The 23261-nt window shown below is 42.7% G+C and overlaps 1 protein-coding gene across 2 annotated transcripts in view; it reads left to right on the forward strand.

Annotated features, from left to right (window-relative positions):
- Window positions 1-14324: 14324 nt before the first annotated feature.
- The window catches only part of LOC139542580 (plexin-A1-like), a 326765-nt gene continuing 317828 nt past the window's right edge, over window positions 14325-23261 (forward strand). For both annotated transcript variants that reach the window (XM_071348188.1, XM_071348189.1), the window contains exon 1: window positions 14325-14468. The gene's annotated coding sequence lies outside the window, so the exon portion shown is untranslated. The remainder of the gene's footprint in view (window positions 14469-23261) is intronic.

Here is a 23261-nt window from a genome sequence, read left to right on the forward strand (position 1 = left end):
CACCGTGACACCAAGGCCAAGCCGTAATTACCCAGCCAAGGGACACAAAAAGCATTCCCTTTAAACTTTAAAGGAGCCTGTCCATTGAGCAGGCAAAATGCCTCTCTCACCCACCCACGCTCTCCGTGCTCCCACACTTCTTAGGGGGAGTTAATTTGCCCACTGAGTGGTGTCTCAGACGGTAAAGAATACTGTGATCTTCATGATCAAAAACAGGCTACAAAATGTAACAAACGCCTCGCATCGCCAATCTCTCTCTTCACTTGTACTCCCCCGTAGCCTGACACATCACAGGCAGTTGAGGAAAGAAGTTGGACCTTTTTTGATTTGTGTCGAAGAGAAAATAATGTTTGTCTCTAATTAGTTTCCTCCTAGCTAGCTCTTTCTGAAGAGATTTTAATTATGATTGGGTGTTGGAAGATGTGGATGAAATGGATGGCATGGATCAAGGAGATGCCAGCCGGGCGGGGAGAGATAGGCTACAAGCAGAGTTGTTAAAACATTAAAACACACACCTCACCCGGGGTGCCAACTCAGCAGGGCACGGCCCGTCAGAGTACAGCTACGTCAGAGCTTCAAGACTCAGCATCGCCAGTGGAGGTCTGAGAGCTGCTCACAGCGTGAGGCGATGCGGTAGAACAATGTGTTGCAGGCTGTTGGCAACTTGATGCAGTCTATGAGTTAGTAATGTGCTGTGAGGATGATTTATGTATCTAGCTGAATCACCTGTTGCATTAGGCTGTCAGGAAATGAAAATCCACCGATACATGGTATTTGTGTCTCTCCAGTTCAGTAATGCTCAGACCAGTCATTATCAGCTACACTGTATGAGCCAGAGTGGAGACAAATACGGAGGAGAAAGGAGGAGAGAAGTGGAGAGCAGAGGATAGGAGAGGAGAGGAAAGGAGAGGGTAGGAGAGGAAAGGATAGGCACGCACGCACATACAAACATACACCCCTGGTTAAAACACCTCTCCTCTGTTCTGCTGAAACACACATTCTACATGGATGACTCGTTAGCACTATATTGGGGGTATGAGGTATAACAGCCGGGCCAGAGTCATACAGCAAGAAGCTTAAGTCTCTGGAGTCTAGAGTACATTAGATTTCTGACGAGGTTGTGTTTTTATCCCCAATGTAAGGACTTTTCCATAGTGGATCATTAGCAAGCCTCTTATTCTATATTGACTGTAAATTAAATTGTATGATGTGTAAGAACTGAAAATGCACATTACTTTTCAAATTGGAAAACATTGTGTGAATTAATTAGGCCTACTTGCCTTAAATGCAACATGCACGCTCACACACGCACACACACATACAGGCCTGGGCAACTCCAGTCCTCGGGGCCTGATTGGTGTCACACTTTTGCCCCAGCCCCAGCTAACACACCTGACTCCAATAATCAACTAATCATGATATTCAGTTAAACATGCAATTAGTTTAAATCAGGCGTGTTTGCTAGGGATGGGGGGAAATTGTGACACCAATCAGGCACTGGAGGACTGGAATTGCCCAGGACTGCATTATACAGTACAAAAACCCAGGAAGTAATCTGAGCAGTGGCCTATCAGCAAGATGACAACACCAATGTCCTGTTAGAATCCTACACCCCAACACCCTGCATAAAAATGCACCTCCGCCCTGTCATCACTAATGTGGTGGCCTACAGCAGGGTTTCCCAAACTAGGACCGAGGACCGAGGACCGAGGACCGAGGATCGAGTTTGGGGAACCCTGGCCTACAGTATTATCCAATAAGCACAGTCACACTTGGGTTTATGTACCATGCAGAACTGAGCTGCCAGCCAGGCTGCCACACAAGAGCTGATAATATACTGCAGCTCTATCAAATAGATTCTGTCAAACTATTAATCTCTTTATAGAGAGAAATAAAACCAGATCAAGCATGGCTGTCTGTGCCGGCATGTGTGAGAGGCTGTGTGTAATCATGAAATGTGTGTATGTGTAAAAATGACTGATAATCTGCAAATGGGGGAGTGCAGGAAAACCTTGGCAGTGAGTCTATGGGTCATGTTTGAGTTGGATGTTGTTTGGATTGTGTATGGCTCAGAAAGAGGGACCACTCTCAAATTTGGGGAAATACGATTGTTAAAAGGGTTGTTACATGTTCACCAGCAGATCTGACCTCCTCCATCCTCAGCATCTGGTCACTTAGTGTTCTTTGTGAAGAACCTGAGCAAGAGACGGGATCCAAGTTTTTACAAACTAAAACAATAATGGTTCTAAATAGTACCAGATAGGGGTTCTTTGGCATGTAGAACCCTTTTTGGTGTTATATAGAATCCTTTTTTGAAGGTTCAATAAAGAACCATGCTCATAAGGTTCTAAATGGAACTTGTGTGGTGATATAAAGAACCCCTTTCCTAAGGTTTTATAAAGAACCATTAAAAAAGGTGATATATGTTACGAGATGTCGCCAAGCCAATAGATGGCGCTGATGTTATTTGTATCTTAGTGTGATACTCTATAGTAGGAGGGAGCTAAATTAGGCATTACTTACTATGCACTGAATGGAGCTGTATACATGCTACCCATTGATGCTTGCTCTTGTATTGAATAATCAGCATACAAAACATGATGTCAGAAGTCAGAACCAAATAGGTGTGTCCTTGACTAACCAAAATATCAAAACGGTACACAGAGAAATGCACAGTAGGAAGGGACTTGCCAACTAGCTAACCAGCTACAAAAAAAAGTATAATAATAAAATAAAAAATGGCTTACTTGGTAATTCACGTACCAGAGCCTATGGACATGAAGGGTGGTACATACAGCAACTGGATTTGTTCAAGCACTATGGTAAAACTATGAGTTAGCTACCGGTCTGGACAGAAGCAAAAGTCTGCATAGCAACTCTGCTAACTGTGACGGGAAAGGAATGTCATCTCTTACACACATGCCGGAAGAAGTCAATGTTAAACATCAGAGCTGTACATTGCACATCTGAGATTGCTAGCAGACGCGTGAATTTGGCGCATTACGAGAGGAACTAGTCCGTGACAGGCTTGTCATAGGCACTAAAGATATAGCTGCGCGAGCGAGCATGCTCAGAGAAACAAACCTCACATTGAACAAAGCCATAGACGTGTGTCGTTCAAGTGGACAAGCACAAATGCAAATCAAGAAAATTGGTGTAGGTGAACCAGACATTATACTGTACCTACCGTGAGCAACGTTCACAATCAAAAGGCCAAACCTATGGTTGTAAACAGACAACTTTACAGTGTATACTAACAAAAGTTACCATGTCATTACTGTGGTTTAGTACATGCCAAAGCCAAATGCCCAGCATACAGTGTCACCTCTAAAGCATGTGGAAAACGAAACCATTTTGCCAAAGTTAGTTTACAAGCAAAACACAAACCTCAACTCAATCTATTAGTGGAAGACAATGAGTCAGATGACCAACAACAGATGCAATGTGGTACATCTCACTGGTTAATTCTGTGTAAGACAAGGCAAACAAATGGTTCATAAGCTAGCTCCACTCAGTGACGAGCCATTGACATATGACCCCAGCCATACAATTAAATGTCAACTAGACAAAGGATCAAGTGAATGTCAAAAGCTATCGGGACCTACAGCGAGTCATGCAAGACGGCAATCTAGTTCTCCTACCGAGCAAAGCTACACACAAACTATATGACGACACACTGATAAAGCCAACAGGAGAATGTAATCTCAAAGCAGATCATGATGGAAAATGTTTCATGTCAAATTTCAGGTCATGGAGACATCCCAGATTCCTCTGCTGTCAAATGACATGTGTGAAAGACTCAGCCTACTACATGTGAACCACAGCCATGTCTTACATCATGTCGACACCCAAGCATCACATCCACTGAGGTCATCATGACAAATGACATGTGTGAAAGACTCAGCCTACTACATGTGAACCACAGCCATGTCTTACATCATGTCGACACCCAAGCATCACATCCACTGAGGTCATCATGACAAATGAGATCATCTCCAAGTACAATGATGTGTTCGATGGGCTTGGCTGTCTTTCTTGAGAGCTACACCCATAGAAGTAGACAACACAGACCGGCCTGTGCAGCAGCTATCAAGACGGATACCTATTCCACTGAAGGAAAGGATCACAAAGGCCATACATTCAATGGACAATGCAGACATCATCACAAAAGTCACAGAACCAACACCGTGGATCAGCAACATGGTTGTCATTGACAAACCTGATAAACTACAAGTATGCATGGACTCCAGTGCACTCAACAAAGCCACTTCCAGATGCCTACAATAGAAGAGATTCTACCAGAGATATCCAACGCAAAGTTATTCTCAGTACTCAATGCCAAAGATGGATATTGGCAAGTCAAACTTGATGTGAGCTGCTATCAAACAACTTCCTGGACACCTATAGGCAGGTATAGACGGCTGAGAATGCAATTTGGAATTAGGCCAGTGGCTGAAGAATACCAGCACACACAGTGTGAAGCACTACAGGGACTAAAAGGAGTGTGATCGAAGACGACATTCTACTCTATGGATGTGGCAACACAAACGAAGAGGTAATGGCAGATCATGACAGAAACCTCACAACTCTCTTGCAGAGAGCAAAAAATATAAATCTGAAGCTGAACAAAAAGAAACTCAGGTTAAAGCTGCCAAGTGTGAGATACATGGGTCATCTTCTAACCACAGAGGGCCTTCGCCCTGACCCAGAGAAAATAACAGCCGTTCAGAACATGGGTACTCCGACCGACGTCAAGTCACTACAGCCGCTGTTGGGGTTTGTGAACTATTTTGCTAAATTTATGCCCCGTCTATCTGATATGTGTGAGCCGCTCAGAAGACTGACTGACAAGGACATTGACTGGACATGTCTACCACAGCATGACATAGCAGTTGAGACGATCAAACAGTTAGTCACACAACACCCAGTGCTCAAATACTACGACCTGAATGATGAAGTCACACTGCTGTGTGATGCCAGTGAGACAGGTTTGGGCCCTTCTACAGAAAGGACAACCTGTTGCATTTGCCTCCAGAACATTGACTCAGACAGAACAAAGATATGCACAGATTGAGAAAGAATGTCTCTCCATTGTTTTTGCATGTGACAATTTTGACCAGTATCTGCATGGCAGAGAGTTCATAACAATACACAGCAACCACAAACCGCTCAAGACGATCTTCAAGAAATCCCTACTCACAGCACCCAAGTGACTGCAGAGAATGTTGCTAAGGCTACAAAGATACCAACTCCAACTCCAACAACTCAGCCAGCACTTGAACACCGTGACCGGTCATTTGAAGTACTAGTGAATGGTAAAAAATACAGCAGAAACAGAAAAGACATTCGTCCACTGACTGAACAGTTCAAGATCCCCCTGGTCGACCACCAAACAAACATGGATGAGGATGACTGGGGACCATGGAATGAACCCGCCACCCCAGCGGGTGGTGAGCAACAGGCTGCTGCTATGGAAGCAGCCCCACTGCCTGAAAATATAACTCGGAGACACACCAGAACCAGAGCAAATATCAGTCCGCCTGTGAGATACTCCAGAGACTAGGTTGTTTAATCTAACAAGTATTTTTTTTTTGGGGGGGGGGGGTATGAAAAATGGTATAAAGAAGATGGAAGCAGATTGGAGTATTGCTTATGGACTGATGATGCTTGTTAAAGGTGCTTGCATAAGAACACAGTTATGTTGTTGTTACCAGTGTAATGTTTAACTTGAAATGGTCTAACACTAGTTCACCTCGTTATGAGGCTAGGAGGAGTTATCTTAATTTGTTGTGTAATGGAAGATGTTACGAGATGTCGCCAAGCCAATAGATGGCGCTTCTGTTATGTGTAGCTCAGTGTGATACTCTATAGTACGAGTGAGCCAAGTTAGGTATTACTTACTATGCACTATATGGAGCTGTATGCATGCTACCCATTGATGCTGAGTAAAGACATTCTTATCAACATTATTTTGCTCTCGTATTGAATAATCGGCATACAAAACACTATATAGCACCAACAAGGGTTCCGCTACGGTTATAACCCTTTTTTATGGTTCTTTATAGAACCTTTATGGAGAATGGTTTTATAAAGAACCTTTATCAATCTAACCATACAGATTTTCTTTTATTCTGGTCAGCCATATTATATTGATAAAATTCCATAAGTGTTATTATTGTGTTTATTGACAAGTTGAATCAAGTCAAGCCTTCTCAATTGACACAAGGCCATACTACACAAGACATAATCACTGGCCACAGTCATTTAATAAGTAATAGAATAACACAACACATTAGATCAACTGGAATTACACTCTCACTCACGGTTGCACAAAAAGAGCTGTGAGCAAACCACGTCCCAAAATATTCCAATGAGCCGCCTCCCCCACATTTTAATTATCACTTAAAGAGCAAATAACCCTTTTGTAAACTGAAAATAACTATTGAAGGGCTCAAAGGGTTCTTTAAGTTATTAAGGTTCCACATAGAACCATCACCCTTCCCAAAGAACCCTTGAGGAACTCTTTTTTTTGGTGTGTAACATTCCTGGTCAAGAGTCAATCAATTGCTGGATTTGTGAGGAAATTCCCCAAATAGCATAGGAATTACATATTGTTACAAAGCCATTAGCCACACATCCATGGCTCAACCATATCTTCTGTAGCTCATTGTTACAGTAGCCTATGTAGGCCTACCGTTGCAGTCAATCATTTCCTTGTCTTTGAGTCATTTGAGTTTAATCATTCCAGTATTCAAGAAAACAAAAAGCATTTGTTACCTGTAGGCCTATCACTTTCCCATAATTGTTCTCCAGGTGGTTGCCTAATTAACCTGTCTTGGTATACAGTCTGAAACAAAGCACTGCAGAATCAGGGAAATGTTCCTTACAAACCAGAATGTTGAATAGAATTGCATTTGAACTTACTCTGTCAGTGGTCTGTGCACCCGCAGTCCTTACTGAAGTAGAAATTTGTATCACCGGGCACATGCACAAAACCATGTAAACACCTGTTAGTATGGCTGCATCATGTGCATGACGTCTACTTCTGTCTTGTGCACTTGGACCTGCGATTTGAAGTCAGTTTAATAATACTTTTCTGTAGATATTTTGTCTCAAATTTCGACCAGCAGAAGGAGCAACACCACAGACACTCAGCAGAGTAAGTTTGATGTTATGTTTTTTTCTATGTAAATGTGCATGGCTTTGTGTACACAATTGAAGGCATTGACACGTTTTGTGACTATCCAGGGGATAGCTTTCACGCACGTATAGATTGGGAATAAGCATATCCACTTCAGCTGTCCACAGGAGAATTTACTTTTGAGAAGATTTCTAATCTGTTGTCATTTGTCAGGCAAACATTAATGTAGTGAGTCGTTTGGTGCCGACATGGCAATATATAAGAAATCTGCGGATAACATAGCCTACTTACCTGACGCAACCTGTTCATATTTGGGGATAGTTTATTCCACTAGCTTGGGATTTCTGACACAGAGGGTATTTAAATCAGTTGGTTTCAGCTCTTCGGATGAGAAGGAGGGGATCAGGCCAGCATTAGGCTACATTAATATGTAGCTACATGAATACATGAAGCTAACTCTTGTCTCCTTTATACAATGAATCCTGCACCTATTGGAAATCATATTGCCTCCTGTGCATACCTTCATCTCCCGTGGCTGAGCTATGGCTACCCTTTGACACTATTAGGCTCAGGCACGTGCACAGATAGGGTTCTACCTGTGCAGAGCACATGCCCCTTTGCACTACCAACCCTTAGTACAATTTTTGAAAAAAATGTGTTTGACCAGATACAATGCTATTTCACAGTAAACAAATGATCAACTGACTTTCAGCATGCTTATAGGGAAGGGCCCTCAACGTGTACAGCACTTACACAAATGGCTGATGATTGGCTGAAAGAAATTGATCAAAAGAAGCTTGTGGGAGCTGTTTTGTTAGATTTCAGTACAGCTTCTGACATTATCGATCATAATCTGCTGCTGGAAAATGTATGTGTTATAGCTTTACATCCCCTGCTATTTCATGGATCGAGAGTTACCTGTCAGAGGGTGTTACCAGAAACAGGGGGTGTTCTTTAATGAAAGCGTCTCTAACATAATCCAGGTAGCGTCGGGCATTCCCCAGGGCAGTGGTCTAGGCCCCTTACTTTTTTCAATCTTTACTAATGACCTGTTACTGGCACTGAGTAAAGCCTGTGTATCTATGTATGCTGATGACTCAACATTATACACGTGAGCTATAATGTTGCACCTGGACTACTGCCCATATGGTCAAGTGCCACAAAGAGGGACATAAGCAAATTACAGTTGGCCCAGAACAGAGCAGAACGACTGGCCCTTAATATTCACGGAGAGCTAACATCAATGACATGCATGTCAACCTCTCATTGTCACATATTCCTAAGGGAACGACGCAGGAGATGAGAAGCAGGTCCGGGAGTGAAGTTTTATTAGCTGACGGACATGAAATGGAACAGGAACAGCGTCTGGACAGGAACACATAACACACACAATACGGAACAATGCGGACACAGGGAAAACAACCAAGGAACAGACATATACAGTGGGTAATCAACAAAGTGAAGGAGTCCAATGAGCGCAGCTGCGCGTAATGTTGGTAACAGGAGTGTATGATGACGGGTAGGATGAGCGGGAGCTGGCGTGACACTCCTGGCTCAAAGTGGAGGAGAGATTGACTGCATCACTACTTGTCTTTGCGGGAGGTATTAACATGTTGAAAGCACCGAGCTGTCTGTTTAAATGACTAGTAGCCTACACAGATCAGACACCCATGCATATCCCACAACATATGCCACAAAGGGTCTCTTCACAGTCCCCAGGTCCAGAACAGACTCCGGGAAACGCACAGTAACTCATGCAAGCAGTAAAATCAGATTAGAAAATGGATAAAACTATACCTTTATGGAACAACGCGGACCGTTAAGAGACACACAGGCACAAACACATACAGTGGGGAGAACAAGTATTTGATACACTGCCGATTTTGCAGGTTTTCCTACTTACAAAGCATGTAGAGGTCTGTAATTTTTATCATAGGTACACTTCAACTGTGAGAGGCGGAATCTAAAACAAAAATCCAGAAAATCACATTGTATGATTTTTAAGTAATTAATTTGCATTTTATTGCATGACATAAGTATTTGATCACCTACCAACCAGTAAGAATTCCGGCTCTCACAGACCTGTTAGTTTTTCTTTAAGAAGCCCTCCTGTTCTCCACGCATTACCTGTATTAACTGCACCTGTTTGAACTCATTACCTGTATAAAAGACACCTGTCCACACACTCAATCAAACAGACTCCAACCTCTCCACAATGGCCAAGACCAGAAAGCTGTGTAAGGACATCAGGGATAAAATTGTAGACCTGCACAAGGCTGGGATGGGCTACAGGACAATAGGCAAGCAGCTTGGTGAGAAGGCAACAACTGTTGGCGCAATTATTAGAAAATGGAAGAAGTTCAAGATGACGGTCAATCACCCTCGGTCTGGGGCTCCATGCAAGATCTCACCTCGTGGGGCATCAATGATCATGAGGAAGGTGAGGGATCAGCCCAGAACTACACGGCAGGACCTGGTCAATGACCTGAAGAGAGCTGGGACCACAGTCTCAAAGAAAACCATTAGTAACACATTACGCCGTCATGGATTAAAATACTGCAGCGCACGCAAGGTCCCCCTGCTCAAGCCAGCGCATGTCCAGGCCCGTCTGAAGTTTGCCAATGACCATCTGGATGATCCAGAGGAGGAATGGGAGAAGGTCATGTGGTCTGATGAGACAAAAATAGAGCTTTTTGGTCTAAACTCCACTCGCCGTGTTTGGAGGAAGAAGAAGGATGAGTACAGCCCCAAGAACACCATCCCAATCGTGAAGCATGGAGGTGGAAACATCATTCTTTGGGGATGCTTTTCTGCAAAGGGGACAGGACGACTGCACCGTATTGAGGGGAGGATGGATGGGGCCATGTATCGCGAGATCTTGGCCAACAACCTCCTTCCCTCAGTAAGAGCATTGAAGATGGGTCGTGGCTGGGTCTTCCAGCATGACAACGACCCGCAACACACAGCCAGGGCAACTAAGGAGTGGCTCCGTAAGAAGCATCTCAAGGTCCCGGAGTGGCCTAGCCAGTCTCCAGACCTGAACCCAATAGAAAATCTTTGGAGGGAGCTGAAAGTCCGTATTGCCCAGCGACAGCCCCGAAACCTGAAGGATCTGGAGAAGGTCTGTATGGAGGACTGGGCCAAAATCCCTGCTGCAGTGTGTGCAAACCTGGTCAAGAACTACAGGAAACGTATGATCTCTGTAATTGCAAACAAAGGTTTCTGTACTAAATATTAAGTTCTGCTTTTCTGATGTATCAAATACTTATGTCATGCAATAAAATGCTAATTAATTACTTAAAAATCATACAATGTGATTTTCTGGATTTTTGTTTTAGATTCCGTCTCTCACAGTTGAAGTGTACCTATGATAAAAATGACAGACCTCTACATGCTTTGTAAGTAGGAAAACCTGCAAAATCGGCAGTGTATCAAATACTTGTTCTCCCCACTGTACATACGCAAACAATCTACTACTGACTCATCTTTGCCAGAACAATAGGCTACCTGGTGATTTGATTGATCATTTTCATATTTTAGATAGGCCTAGTTTGGGTGGCTACTGGCTATAAAGATAAACAGCTGTAACATCGCACCGCCTCCAATATTAAGGGATGAAGATGTAGCATATTCTGGTAAATTTATTATGTTATTTGCGAGTAAGAACAGGGCTACCCAGCACACAGGCTGCCCTCCAAAGTGATGTTGCAGTGCAGACAGAACATGCTTTTCCATCCAATCCTACAACCTCGTATGATTTTACTTTCTTTGCACTCCAGAGAAGTGACATGATATATCCCTAGTTGATATTGGCTGCTAAAATGAATGACTTTCAGCTCCAAATGCAGGTGTAAAAGGCAGTTTATTTATTTCTGTAGCCTATCTTGCACTTCGAAAAATACATTGAGTTTATGGCTGTAACGACATGCTACGTTTGGGTGGCGATTGTGCGCGCATGTTCGTGTGTGCACATGTACATGTGTGTGCCCAGGGGGTCGCAAGTCTTCTAGGCCTACCACTCCTTTTTGGGGATCGCTGGTCAAAAGGTTTGAAAACCATTGGGATACATGATAGTGGCAACAAATGGAGTTGGGTTGGATATAGTATAATAATGGTAGGCTACAGTATTTCTTAAAATATTATATTTTGACTGGAATTGTGTTGGTCATTGTTAACCTCTAAAAGTCTAAGCCGTTGGGGGGTTCTAAGCTAACATATTACATTGTTTTAAGACGGTCATACAATGGATCATTTAGCTATTTGATTTTGAATTTTAGGACCCCTTTCAGTATCAAAAGAATTTGATAAAATACTGAATTTGGCCTTTAATTCTATAGCCCATAGAAACGCATTGAATAACACATTCATACATTTCTATTTTAAAAAAAGACAGTGAAAAAGAAATCGTAAGGAATAAGGTTTTGAAGTGTCCGTCCCACTATATCTAGGATATATAAGAATATTTTCATTTTTTTGGACACATATTTAGCACATTTTCTTTGTTGGCACAAAACTACCTCCGTACGTCCATTCATTTGTATGGGTTCCCTCACATGAGTCAACCCCCTTTCCATCGAGTGGTCATAATAGTTTGTAGGCCAAACCGTTCAGATGCTACAGAGGTCTTTGTGAGAAGACCGATTTCCGGGATGTCTCATGGTCTGACAAATACCCTGTAGCTCTGCCATCTTTCACCGCAGATGCGGAAGGCCACCATTGGCGGATGCGGTGGATTGAGATGCAGCCCATATGTCTAGCTTAAACTGACAGATTTTGTTGGGGATTTGTTATTATGTTACTAAGATTGACACATGGGTGCATCAATAGACTCTTAAGGATTGTAATAAGTGCAGCATTTATTCCAGTTCAAAATAGTTTTGCAAAATAATTAACTCATCAGATTGTGCTGCTTTCCTTTCTTCTTGTAATAATTGCTCAATGAGTCTGTAACCAGGGTTGCGGGGATTTGTTTTGGGGGGCAACATTTTTTTGTTTGAGCACATGCCCCCCAAAAGGTCTGTGCTTGGCCCTGATTAGGCTACAGTCAGGGCCTGCTCTAGCATTTTGGGGGCCCTAAGCGAGAATTTCACAAAGAAATGCACGTTTTAAAGTACATTTTCTGCAATTCTACACATTTTGCCATGGGGCAGAGAGAACATTTTGCTGTTTTAAAGCATGTTTTCTGCAGTTCTACACATTTTGCCATGGGGCGGATAGGAAATGTAGCATTTTTATAACAACTTTCATGCAATTCTACTTATTTTGCCATGGGGCAGAGATATATTTTTGCAGTTTTAAAGCAAGTTTTCTGCATGTCTACACATTTTGCCGTGAATTATGCCATGTTAATTCATATCTGAGTGACAGTGACTAACAAAATCAATGAGGGCCCCCTGGGTGGCCGGTCGATATTCGGCCTTGATTACTGCAAATTTACACTGAAAAATATGCATGCAACCATTTCAAAGATTTTACTGAGTTACAGTTCATATAAGGAAATCAGTCAACTGAAATAAATAAATTAGGCACTAACCTATGGATTTCACATGACTGGGAATACAGATATCACAGATACCTTAAAAAAAAGTAGGGACGTGGATGACCCCCATTTGCCTCATGCAGCACGACACATCTCCTTCGCATAAAGTTGATCAGGAAGTTGACTGTGGCCTGTGGAATGTTGTCCCACTACTCTTCAATGGCTGTGCGAAGTTTCTGGATATCGTACACGTCGATCCGGAGCATCCCAAACTTTCCCACTGGGTGACATGCCAGGTGAGTAGGCAGGCCATGGAAGAACTGGGAAATTTTCAGCTTCCAGGACTTGTGTACAGATCCTTGTGACATGGGGCTATGGATTATCATGCTGAAACATGAGGTGATGACGGTGGATGAATGGCACGACAATGGGCCTCTGGATCTCGTCATGGTATCTCTGTGCAATCAAATTATTGTCAATAATACGTCTGTCATCTGCCCAGTACAGTTGAAACCAGGATTCATCCGTGAAGAGCACACTTCTCCAGCGTGCCAGTGGTCATCAAAGGTGAGTATTTTCCCACTAAAGTCAGTTACGACGCTGAACTGCAGTCAGATCAAGACCCGGGTGAGGGCGAGCACGCAGATGAGCTTCCCTGAGACGGTTTCTGACAGTTTGTGTAGAAATTCTTCAGTTATGCAAACCGACAATTTCATCAGCTGTCCGGGTGGCTGGTCTCAGACGATCCCGCAGGTGAAGACGCCTGATGTGGAGGTCCTGGGCTGGCGTGGCTACTGGGCTCTGCGGTTGTGAGGCCGGTTAGATGTCCTGCCAAATTCTCTAGAATTACGTTAGAGGCGGCTTATGGTAGAGAACTGAACATTCAATTCTCTGGCATCAGCTCTGGTGGACATTCCCGCGGTCAGCATGCAAATTGCACAATCCCTAAAAACTTGAGACATCTGTGGCATTGTGTTGTGTGACAAAACTGCACATTTTAGAGTGGCCTTTTATTGTCCACAGCACAAGGTGCACCTGTGTAATGATCATGCTGTTTAATCAGCTTCTTGACATGCCACACCTGTCAGGTGGATGGATTATCTTGGCAAACGGGGAACTCCTCAGTAACAGGGATGTGAACTAATTTGTGCACAAAATTTGAGAGAAATAAGCTTTTTGTGTGCATGGAACATTTCTGGGCTCTTTTACTTCAGCTCATGATGGAACATGGGACCAACACTTTACATGTTACGTTTATATTTTTGTTCAGTGTAGATAACTGGCTAGATAGACTAATTTACCAATCTAAACATGTTAGCTGACACTGCTAATTGAGGGATGAAGAGTGACAGACAAAACAAGAGAAAAACTGCTGATGCAGAACCAAATGTAGGATCTACACCTTGTATTATACTATTCTAACTCTCAAGGGTAAATTGAGACGCAAATTTAGTCTGGGCCTATTATGTTGGAATGATTAAACTTCATGAAAAAAATTACCTTCAATTACCGTGTTTGGAAAGAAGTCTGACAGACGACGTTGCCCTTATAACAGAGATGTCACCAAGTCAAATGCAGTGGCCACTACCGTGCCCAACGCTGCCACCTACACGCGGCAGGCGGCGACGCGACCAAGCAGACAGCGGCAGCGAGCATTCATACCGCTCAGAACGAGGCTTTTACTTGCTATTGCGAGCTCAGACCGCATACCACTCCATTCATGCTGTGAGAAGCTCAAGACTCGGAACGCGGAGCTTTTGGACGAGAATCGTGACAGTCGTGGAAATGCCTTCAAGTTTAATATTTTAACCATGCTGAAGAAAACAAACCCCAAGATCACAATTATCCGTAAGTAGAGCAAAACTTTTCTGCTGCAACTTCACTTATAACGTGGTTATTACAGTGTCATTTGTAGCGTAGTTTGTGGCTCGATTGAGTGACTGACATTCCTTCTCTCTCCCCCGATGTCTCTTCCCTGGCTGTTTCTATTCCCCGTGTCGTAGTATTAATATAATTCGGATAAGCAAATGAGGACTCAATGCATGCGGTTTGAGGGAATCCTTTTGGTTCAATTAGCCTATCTGCGCACCCTCAGCCTATTCAGGTTTGGGCAGACCACATTGTTTGGCAAAATAATTGAACGCCCTATTTGATATGATTGGTAAGTTGGTAAAGTAGACCGGTTACGAACGGATATAAGTAAGTGTCAAGCAGCCGTGTGTAGGCTACATAGCTGGGGCGTTCTCTTATATGCAGAATGTGTGCAGATCACTGCAGGAGAATAGAAAATGAGAATAGAAAATTCTATTTAATTTTCAACTCCATAACTTGCACACATAGAGCTTGCCACTGTATCATTGCCTGGAGAAAAATAAAGCCGTAAATGGCAAATTATTGAAGTAATTTCAGAAGCTTTGACATGTCTTGACGCAGCTGTATATACCATTATTTTTTATGTCGCATCAACATGCACTTTAATGTAATCGTATATATTTTTTTACACAGAATACGTAGGTGACGATTGGTTTGGGGATGACTGTTGGAAGCAGCCTATGCATTTCATTTCGATGCCGAGAAAATCGGATAAAAGTGGTATGACTATGCTGGAACGTGTTGGAAGAAGCTCGTATATAACCTCCACTTTAGACTCCGCATTTAGGTGATCGGATTTTACTGCCCACAATGCATAGTAATGTTCAGACATCAGCGTGGCTTTCAGATTTCTCTTGGAGTGTGACATTTACGAATTTATCTAGGGGATTAACAATTTTGGTGGTGTCCCGCTTTTGTTACGATTCCCTATTGCATTGTGTTTAGATTTGTAGCCTACATGCATGCGGTGCTGGCCGTGATGTTATTCACACAACCACAGTGTATGCATCATTGGTAGACATATAAGTACTATATGCAAGTACATTTTTATTAGGCTTTTATAGCCTACTGGTAGGGGAATGCAAATGTCTTTTTATTAGGCTTTTATAGCCTACTGGTAGGGGAATGCAAATGTCTTTTTATGCGTAACCAAACGGTCACTATTTTTATTATGGGGGCCTTATTGGAGAATTTGAGGGCCACTTCATAGACTACCATCCAAGTTTTATTTAGTCTACACATTGGTGTGTGGTCTTACTACTCATAAATAGCATAATGTGGATGACAGGCTAAGAAGCAATCACTGGATGTGCGAACCTTTTAGGCTATTCTTCCACAATTTTCAATAATTACAAATGTGTCCACTTAATTATATTGATTTCATTTTTGCAGACATCTGTTAGCGTTCAGCGCACTCATCTTGCTATTTGATTTGATAGCCTAGCGATGTAATAGAACAGGCATATTTCCCTATTGTAACAATAGTGGGGAAATTCGGTTGATTTAGAGCCCTACTTGCGTTATGATCAACGAACGGTGAGTAATATTGTTTTGAGGGGCGCTCACTGGGGGCTTTGTGTCATGGTTCCCGCGCTCATGTTTGGCTGCCCTAAAGGCAATCTTTACTTAGTTTCCTTTTGCATCTCCGTTTGTGGAGAAAAAATGTCTAGCCATATCAACTGAGACCAAACCATAATTCATAGGCTACAGTAGCCTTAGCCATATGTGATAAGACGTTTTACAATCGGGAGTTATTTGAATATCAAATGGACGCTGGAGTCATTCCTTAGCTACAGTAGCTTATACTATAAAGGCTCCATACATTTGTCTTATTTTTGCTTTAAATCTGGACTGCGTGTCTGTTAATTTGCTTTTCTCATGCACTCAGTTCAATATGTGCTCAGCATGCATGTCATCTGAAAAGTGTGGGTCACATGGTTCTAGCCACAATAAACACATAGTTTATCAGTGGACAGTGGGACAAGCCATGTGCAGGCCAAAATAAGACATTTAATTGAGAGAGGCCATGAATACCCTAGCCCAAAGGCGGCAGATGGCGATATTGAGTCTTTCCATCTTACCATCCAAACACATTGTATGCAGCCGGCAATAGACTCGTGTCCCATGTTGACCATGTTTTCTCATTAAGTAGATTTAATGGCGAGAAGGCAGAAATGGGTAAAATATGCATACTTTCTTTATGAAACACAATTTTACACCACCATGCTAAAGTGGCTAATGGCTAGGAATGCTAGTCTCCGATGTTGCATATTGTAAAAACATATTTTTTTTAAATGCTGAATATTGCATTTGGCCAATCAGATTGCAGCAGTCTGTTGTTTATGCCTTGATCACACTGACAGCAACATTATGAAAAATGGAATGCAGCATCATTTGGATATGTGTGCAACAAAAGTTAAACATTCACCTTCACCTACCATTTCTGTCAAGCCGTCTACGCATACAATTTGATGCATACATTTGATAAATCCAACATATGCACCACACAGAACGCACTGCAACTGCTTCTGTAGTGCAATGCTGCAAGGCAAACGCAGGGTTCCATTGGAAATGAATGTACTTGTGGTGTACCATAATGCAATGATGCTGTCGGTGTGATTGAAGTGTTACCCCTGGCTGAACACAGGGTGCAACGTCAGGAAGTATCATTAGCCACTAGCATGGTGGTGGAAAATTGTGTTTCATAAAGAAAGTATGCATATTTTACAAAACTGTTTCCGCCTTCTCACCATTAAATCTAGTTAAGGAGGAAATCGACGCATTTGCAGCCTGAATGGAGAATGTTTTAGGTACGAACCGGTCCATGGAGGATACAAGTGCATTGCGGGGTGCATACAATGCGTTTTTGGACGGTAAGACAAAACCATCAGTACCAGATCAAAATCGCCATCTGCCTGCTTTTGGGCCACGAATACCCCACTTAGTATGGAATGCCAGTCACCCCGCATTTCTGTGTCCTCGCCTCGGTGCCTGTAGGCAATTATTTTGTATAAAATACAGTCATAGATGATGTCAAACAGAACAGTATGGTAGAAGTAAGCATTTGATTCGGACCTTTATGGCCCTTACCTGCCTGAATGACAGGGAGATATGTTATGTGGAATGATTGTCCCTGACAGCTCCCACCCTAAACAGTCCACTGTCACACCATCTCACTCAGTCCACTGTCACACCACCTCACTCAGTCCACTGTCACACCACCTCACTCAGTCCACTGTCACACCACCTCACTCAGTCTACTGTCACACCACCTCACTCAGTCCACTGTCACACCACCTCACTCAGTCCACTGTCACACCACCTCACTCAGTCCACTGTCACACCACCTCACTCAGTCCACTGTCACACCACCTCACTCAGTCCACTGTCACACCACCTCACTCAGTCCACTGTCACACCACCTCACTCAGTCCACTGTCACACCACCTCACTCAGTCCACTGTCACACCACCTCACTCAGTCCACTGTCACACCATCTCACTCAGTCCACTGTCACACCATCTCACTCAGTCCACTGTCACACCACCTCACTCAGTCCACTGTCACACCACCTCACTCAGTCCACTGTCACACCACCTCACTCAGTCTACTGTCACACCATCTCACTCAGTCCACTGTCACACCACCTCACTCAGTCTACTGTCACACCACCTCACTCAGTCCACTGTCACACCACCTCACTCAGTCCACTGTCACACCACCTCACTCAGTCCACTGTCACACCACCTCACTCAGTCTACTGTCACACCACCTCACTCAGTCCACTGTCACACCACCTCACTCAGTCCACTGTCACACCACCTCACTCAGTCCACTGTCACACCACCTCACTCAGTCCACTGTCACACCACCTCACTCAGTCCACTGTCACACCACCTCACTCAGTCTACTGTCACACCACCTCACTCAGTCCACTGTCACACCACCTCACTCAGTCCACTGTCACACCACCTCACTCAGTCTACTGTCACACCACCTCACTCAGTCCACTGTCACACCACCTCACTCAGTCCACTGTCACACCACCTCACTCAGTCCACTGTCACACCACCTCACTCAGTCCACTGTCACACCACCTCACTCAGTCCACTGTCACACCACCTCACTCAGTCCACTGTCACACCACCTCACTCAGTCCACTGTCACACCACCTCACTCAGTCCACTGTCACACCACCTCACTCAGTCCACTGTCACACCACCTCACTCAGTCCACTGTCACACCACCTCACTCAGTCCACTGTCACACCACCTCACTCAGTCCACTGTCACACCACCTCACTCAGTCTACTGTCACACCACCTCACTCAGTCTACTGTCACACCACCTCACTCAGTCCACTGTCACACCACCTCACTCAGTCCACTGTCACACCACCTCACTCAGTCCACTGTCACACCACCTCACTCAGTCCACTGTCACACCATCTCACTCAGTCCACTGTCACACCACCTCACTCAGTCCACTGTCACACCACCTCACTCAGTCTACTGTCACACCACCTCACTCAGTCTACTGTCACACCACCTCACTCAGTCCACTGTCACACCACCTCACTCAGTCCACTGTCACACCACCTCACTCAGTCCACTGTCACACCACCTCACTCAGTCCACTGTCACACCACCTCACTCAGTCCACTATCACACCACCTCACTCAGTCCACTGTCACACCACCTCACTCAGTCCACTGTCACACCACCTCACTCAGTCCACTGTCACACCACCTCACTCAGTCCACTGTCACACCACCTCACTCAGTCCACTGTCACACCACCTCACTCAGTCCACTGTCACACCACCTCACTCAGTCCACTGTCACACCACCTCACTCAGTCCACTGTCACACCATCTCACTCAGTCCACTGTCACACCACCTCACTCAGTCCACTGTCACACCACCTCACTCAGTCCACTGTCACACCACCTCACTCAGTCCACTGTCACACCACCTCACTCAGTGCATCTATCTGAGTCTCAAAATTCCAAACTGTTCCAAACGAACAAAAGGCTATTTTCCCCATGTGTGTATGGACTACATCCCAGAGTGATAAACCCTATACATCACTTCTGTTTGTAGGCTTCTCTAGCTACTCAATTAGTGAATCCATGTTATTGTTGATTCATTGAAATTCTTATCTTTACCTATTTGAAATGTTTTGTTATTGCAGTAGACCCTATTCATCTCAGTAATAACAAACTATTCTTTGGTATTTTTGTCCTCTACTTTTTCCTATCCTCTCTTTCAAGGCTCTGGTCTGTCAGGGATAGTGGAGCTTTTATGTCTGAAATGTTTTGAAGCTGGCTCCGCTGTAAAAGGGCACCTAGATCAAAGGGACAGAGATTGAAATAGTTTCTCTTCTACATTTTTCGGGGAAAAATGACAGGTAAAGAAAATGGAGGAGGCAGACATATTCGATGTGATCAAAATCACAGTCTTCTGTGAAGAACATGGGCTCTAACTCAGTGATTACTATTCCATTTGATTTTTGCCACAGCAAGTATGCCGTTTGTTTTCTTAAATTCAATTTGAATATCTATTGGACGGCCTGCATGTTTTTGTCAGGAATAAACACAATTTTATCAGCACTTATTCCTCAAAAGCTCCTATATGTGTAAATACTGTACATGTGTTTCGGTTGTTATCCATACAGTACACCTGACTTGAAGAGGATTAGCCCATTCCATGTTATTGGAATAGTAAACCCCTGGCAGTATTAGTGATGGGGGGGGGGGGGATCAATACAGTTACATATTGGGATATAATTTTTTATGATATTTCATATTGTATCGACATATGTGACTACATATTTCCCATTTTAGTCTTATGTACCATTTCCAAGATTGGCTTTTTGTACATTTTATAAAAGTACAGACTCAAAGCTTCAAAATGGTATATTATACACTGCAGTTTGGGGAAACATGGGAAAGTTATGCTTATTTGAAATGTGATAAACTTGTTGTTCCACCTTCTAGACAAGTGCCAGAAAATCCCCTTGAAAGTTTTTCACACTTGCTAGGGAGCTCTTTTTTGAGTACACCCATTCAGCATCTCGTTCACACTCTCTTAAACCTTAACCCCAACCATCTCTTTAAGTATTCACGTGAGGCCATATTCTAATCTGAGTGATTAAACAATTAGTCAAAGTAGTAGCCTACAATAAGAAAAATCTCCAGGTAAAAATATAATCTGGCTAAATGGAGTCTTTTGTTTAGACATGTAGCAAGCTAGCTAGCTAGCTAGCTCAACAAGTTCATTAACCATAATCCCAAACCATACAGTTTAGCAATACAAACGATTTGTCATACATTTAGCCAGCCAACATGCATGAAATTATGCACTATTAGTATGCAGGTAAAGCTAACCAACCAGCTAGCTAACAACTAACAATACAAACAGATTTATGACTAAATGAGATACAATGTATAATGTTAGCTGGTGTTAGAAACCAAGCAATTTATTGAGGCTGCATGCATTCAACCGACACAGTTATAAATAACGACAACTCCATACAGAATATGTTGGCTCTTGGTCGTTGTAGCCTATCCTTCTCCTTCCATTCCATCATTTTAATTCCACCTTCCATTGATTAGATAATCTCCTAACTTTTGCCTATTTGCCTCTTGATGATTTATGATTCGCCAACAACAACAACAAGCTACACGCGCGACTCTCATGAAAAGCAAAGAGCAGCAGCATATTTGATAAATGTATCTTTCTCTCTCTCTACTGCAGGAGTCACTTTCTGATCTGTATGGGTCCTTCCGGACAAGTCCGTTAAAATTACAAATACCCGAGACCCGTGACAATCATTTCCGACCCAGACCCGTGATATCAGTTAGAATTCTGGATCGGGTCTCGGGTATTCGGGTGCAGGTGGAGCCCATCGTCCTCCAGAATGTAGTCCATCACAACATTCTCCCACTGAGCTTTCTCTATAGCGGCAGTTCAGTTCAGGGGATCAATGTTGTTGAGAACTATAGCAACATGTTTGCAGTTGTCCATTGCTATTATCTTAAAAAAATTATCTGCAGTAGTCGCTGATCGAAGAAGACCCCATTATGTGGCATGGGACACAAATCAGGACCTATCTCACGGCATGACCATCCCCTCCATTATCTCAGCCAATCAAGGCTAGCCAGGAAAAATCCTTAGTTTCTCTGTGAGAAACGAACTAGGCTCATACTTTAATTTGTATTCACATTTACAGATCACCTACGAGTTTGTTATTAAGACACAGGAAAGTTCACATGTTCAAGAAGGCGTTTCTGCAACAACAACAACAACATAATAACATTTTTATGAAAATACTTTTTTTTGTTTTTTTATCCTGTGAATTAGGAATGTCTGTCTTACTTGAGAGATTCAGACACATATTGCAATAATATATAATTTTTTGCTCTAGTTGGCCTTACCGGCACCAAAATAGTATTTTTTCTTCATAGCTTGTTCGCCATCATCTTTTTAAATGCGGAGCCAATACGTTTTCAGCACTTTTATTTCCATGACTGATCAAAACTCATTTCTCATGTAGAGTCCAGTGAGTGTGTGGGTAGACTCTAGTGAGTGTGTTGGTAGAGTCTAGTGAGAGACAGTAGATCTAGCTGGTCTGTCATAATATAATAGAGACAGTTGATCTAGCTGGTCTGTCATAATATAATAGATAATGTAGATCTAGCTGGTCTGTCATAATATAATAGAGACAGTAGATCTAGGTGGTCTGTCATAATATAATAGAGACAGTAGATCTAGCTGGTCTGTCATAATATAATAGATACTGTAGATCTAGCTGGTCTATCATAATATAATAGAGACATTAGATCTAGCTGGTCTGTCATAATGTATTAGAGACATTAGATCTAGCTGGTCTGTCATAATATAATAGAGACAGTAGATCAAGCTGGTCTGTCATAATATAATAGAGACATTAGATCTAGCTGGTCTGTCATAATATAATAGAGACATTAGATCTAGCTGGTCTGTCATAATATAATAGAGACATTAGATCTAGCTGGTCTGTCATAATATAATAGAGACATTAGATCTAGCTGGTCTGTCATAATATAATAGAGACATTAGATCTAGCTGGTCTGTCATAATGTAATAGAGACATTAGATCTAGCTGGTCTGTCATAATATAATAGAGACATTAGATCTAGCTGGTCTGTCATAATGTAATAGAGACATTAGATCTAGCTGGTCTGTCATAATGTAATAGAGACATTAGATCTAGCTGGTCTGTCATAATGTACTAGAGACATTAGATCTAGCTGGTCTGTCATAATATAATAGAGACAGTAGATCTAGCTGGTCTGTCATAATATAATAGAGACTGTAGATCTAGCTGGTCTGTCATAATATAATAGAGACATTAGATATAGCTGGTCTGTCATAATATAATAGAGACATTAGATCTAGCTGGTCTGTCATAATGTAATAGAGACATTAGATCTAGCTGGTCTGTCATAATATAATAGAGACAGTAGATCTAGCTGGACTGTCATAATATAATAGATACTGTAGATCTAGCTGGTCTGTCATAATATAATAGAGACATTAGATCTAGCTGGTCTGTCATAATATAATAGAGACAGTATATCTAGCTGGACTGTCATAATATAATAGAGACTGTAGATCTAGCTGGTCTGTCATAATATAATAGAGACATTAGATCTAGCTGGTCTGTCATAATATAATAGAGACAGTATATCTAGCTGGTGTCTCTCTTGTCCCTCTGCAGCAGACATA

The sequence above is a fragment of the Salvelinus alpinus genome, chromosome 17, assembly GCF_045679555.1.
Source record: "Salvelinus alpinus chromosome 17, SLU_Salpinus.1, whole genome shotgun sequence".
Taxonomy (NCBI): Eukaryota; Metazoa; Chordata; class Actinopteri; order Salmoniformes; family Salmonidae; genus Salvelinus; species Salvelinus alpinus.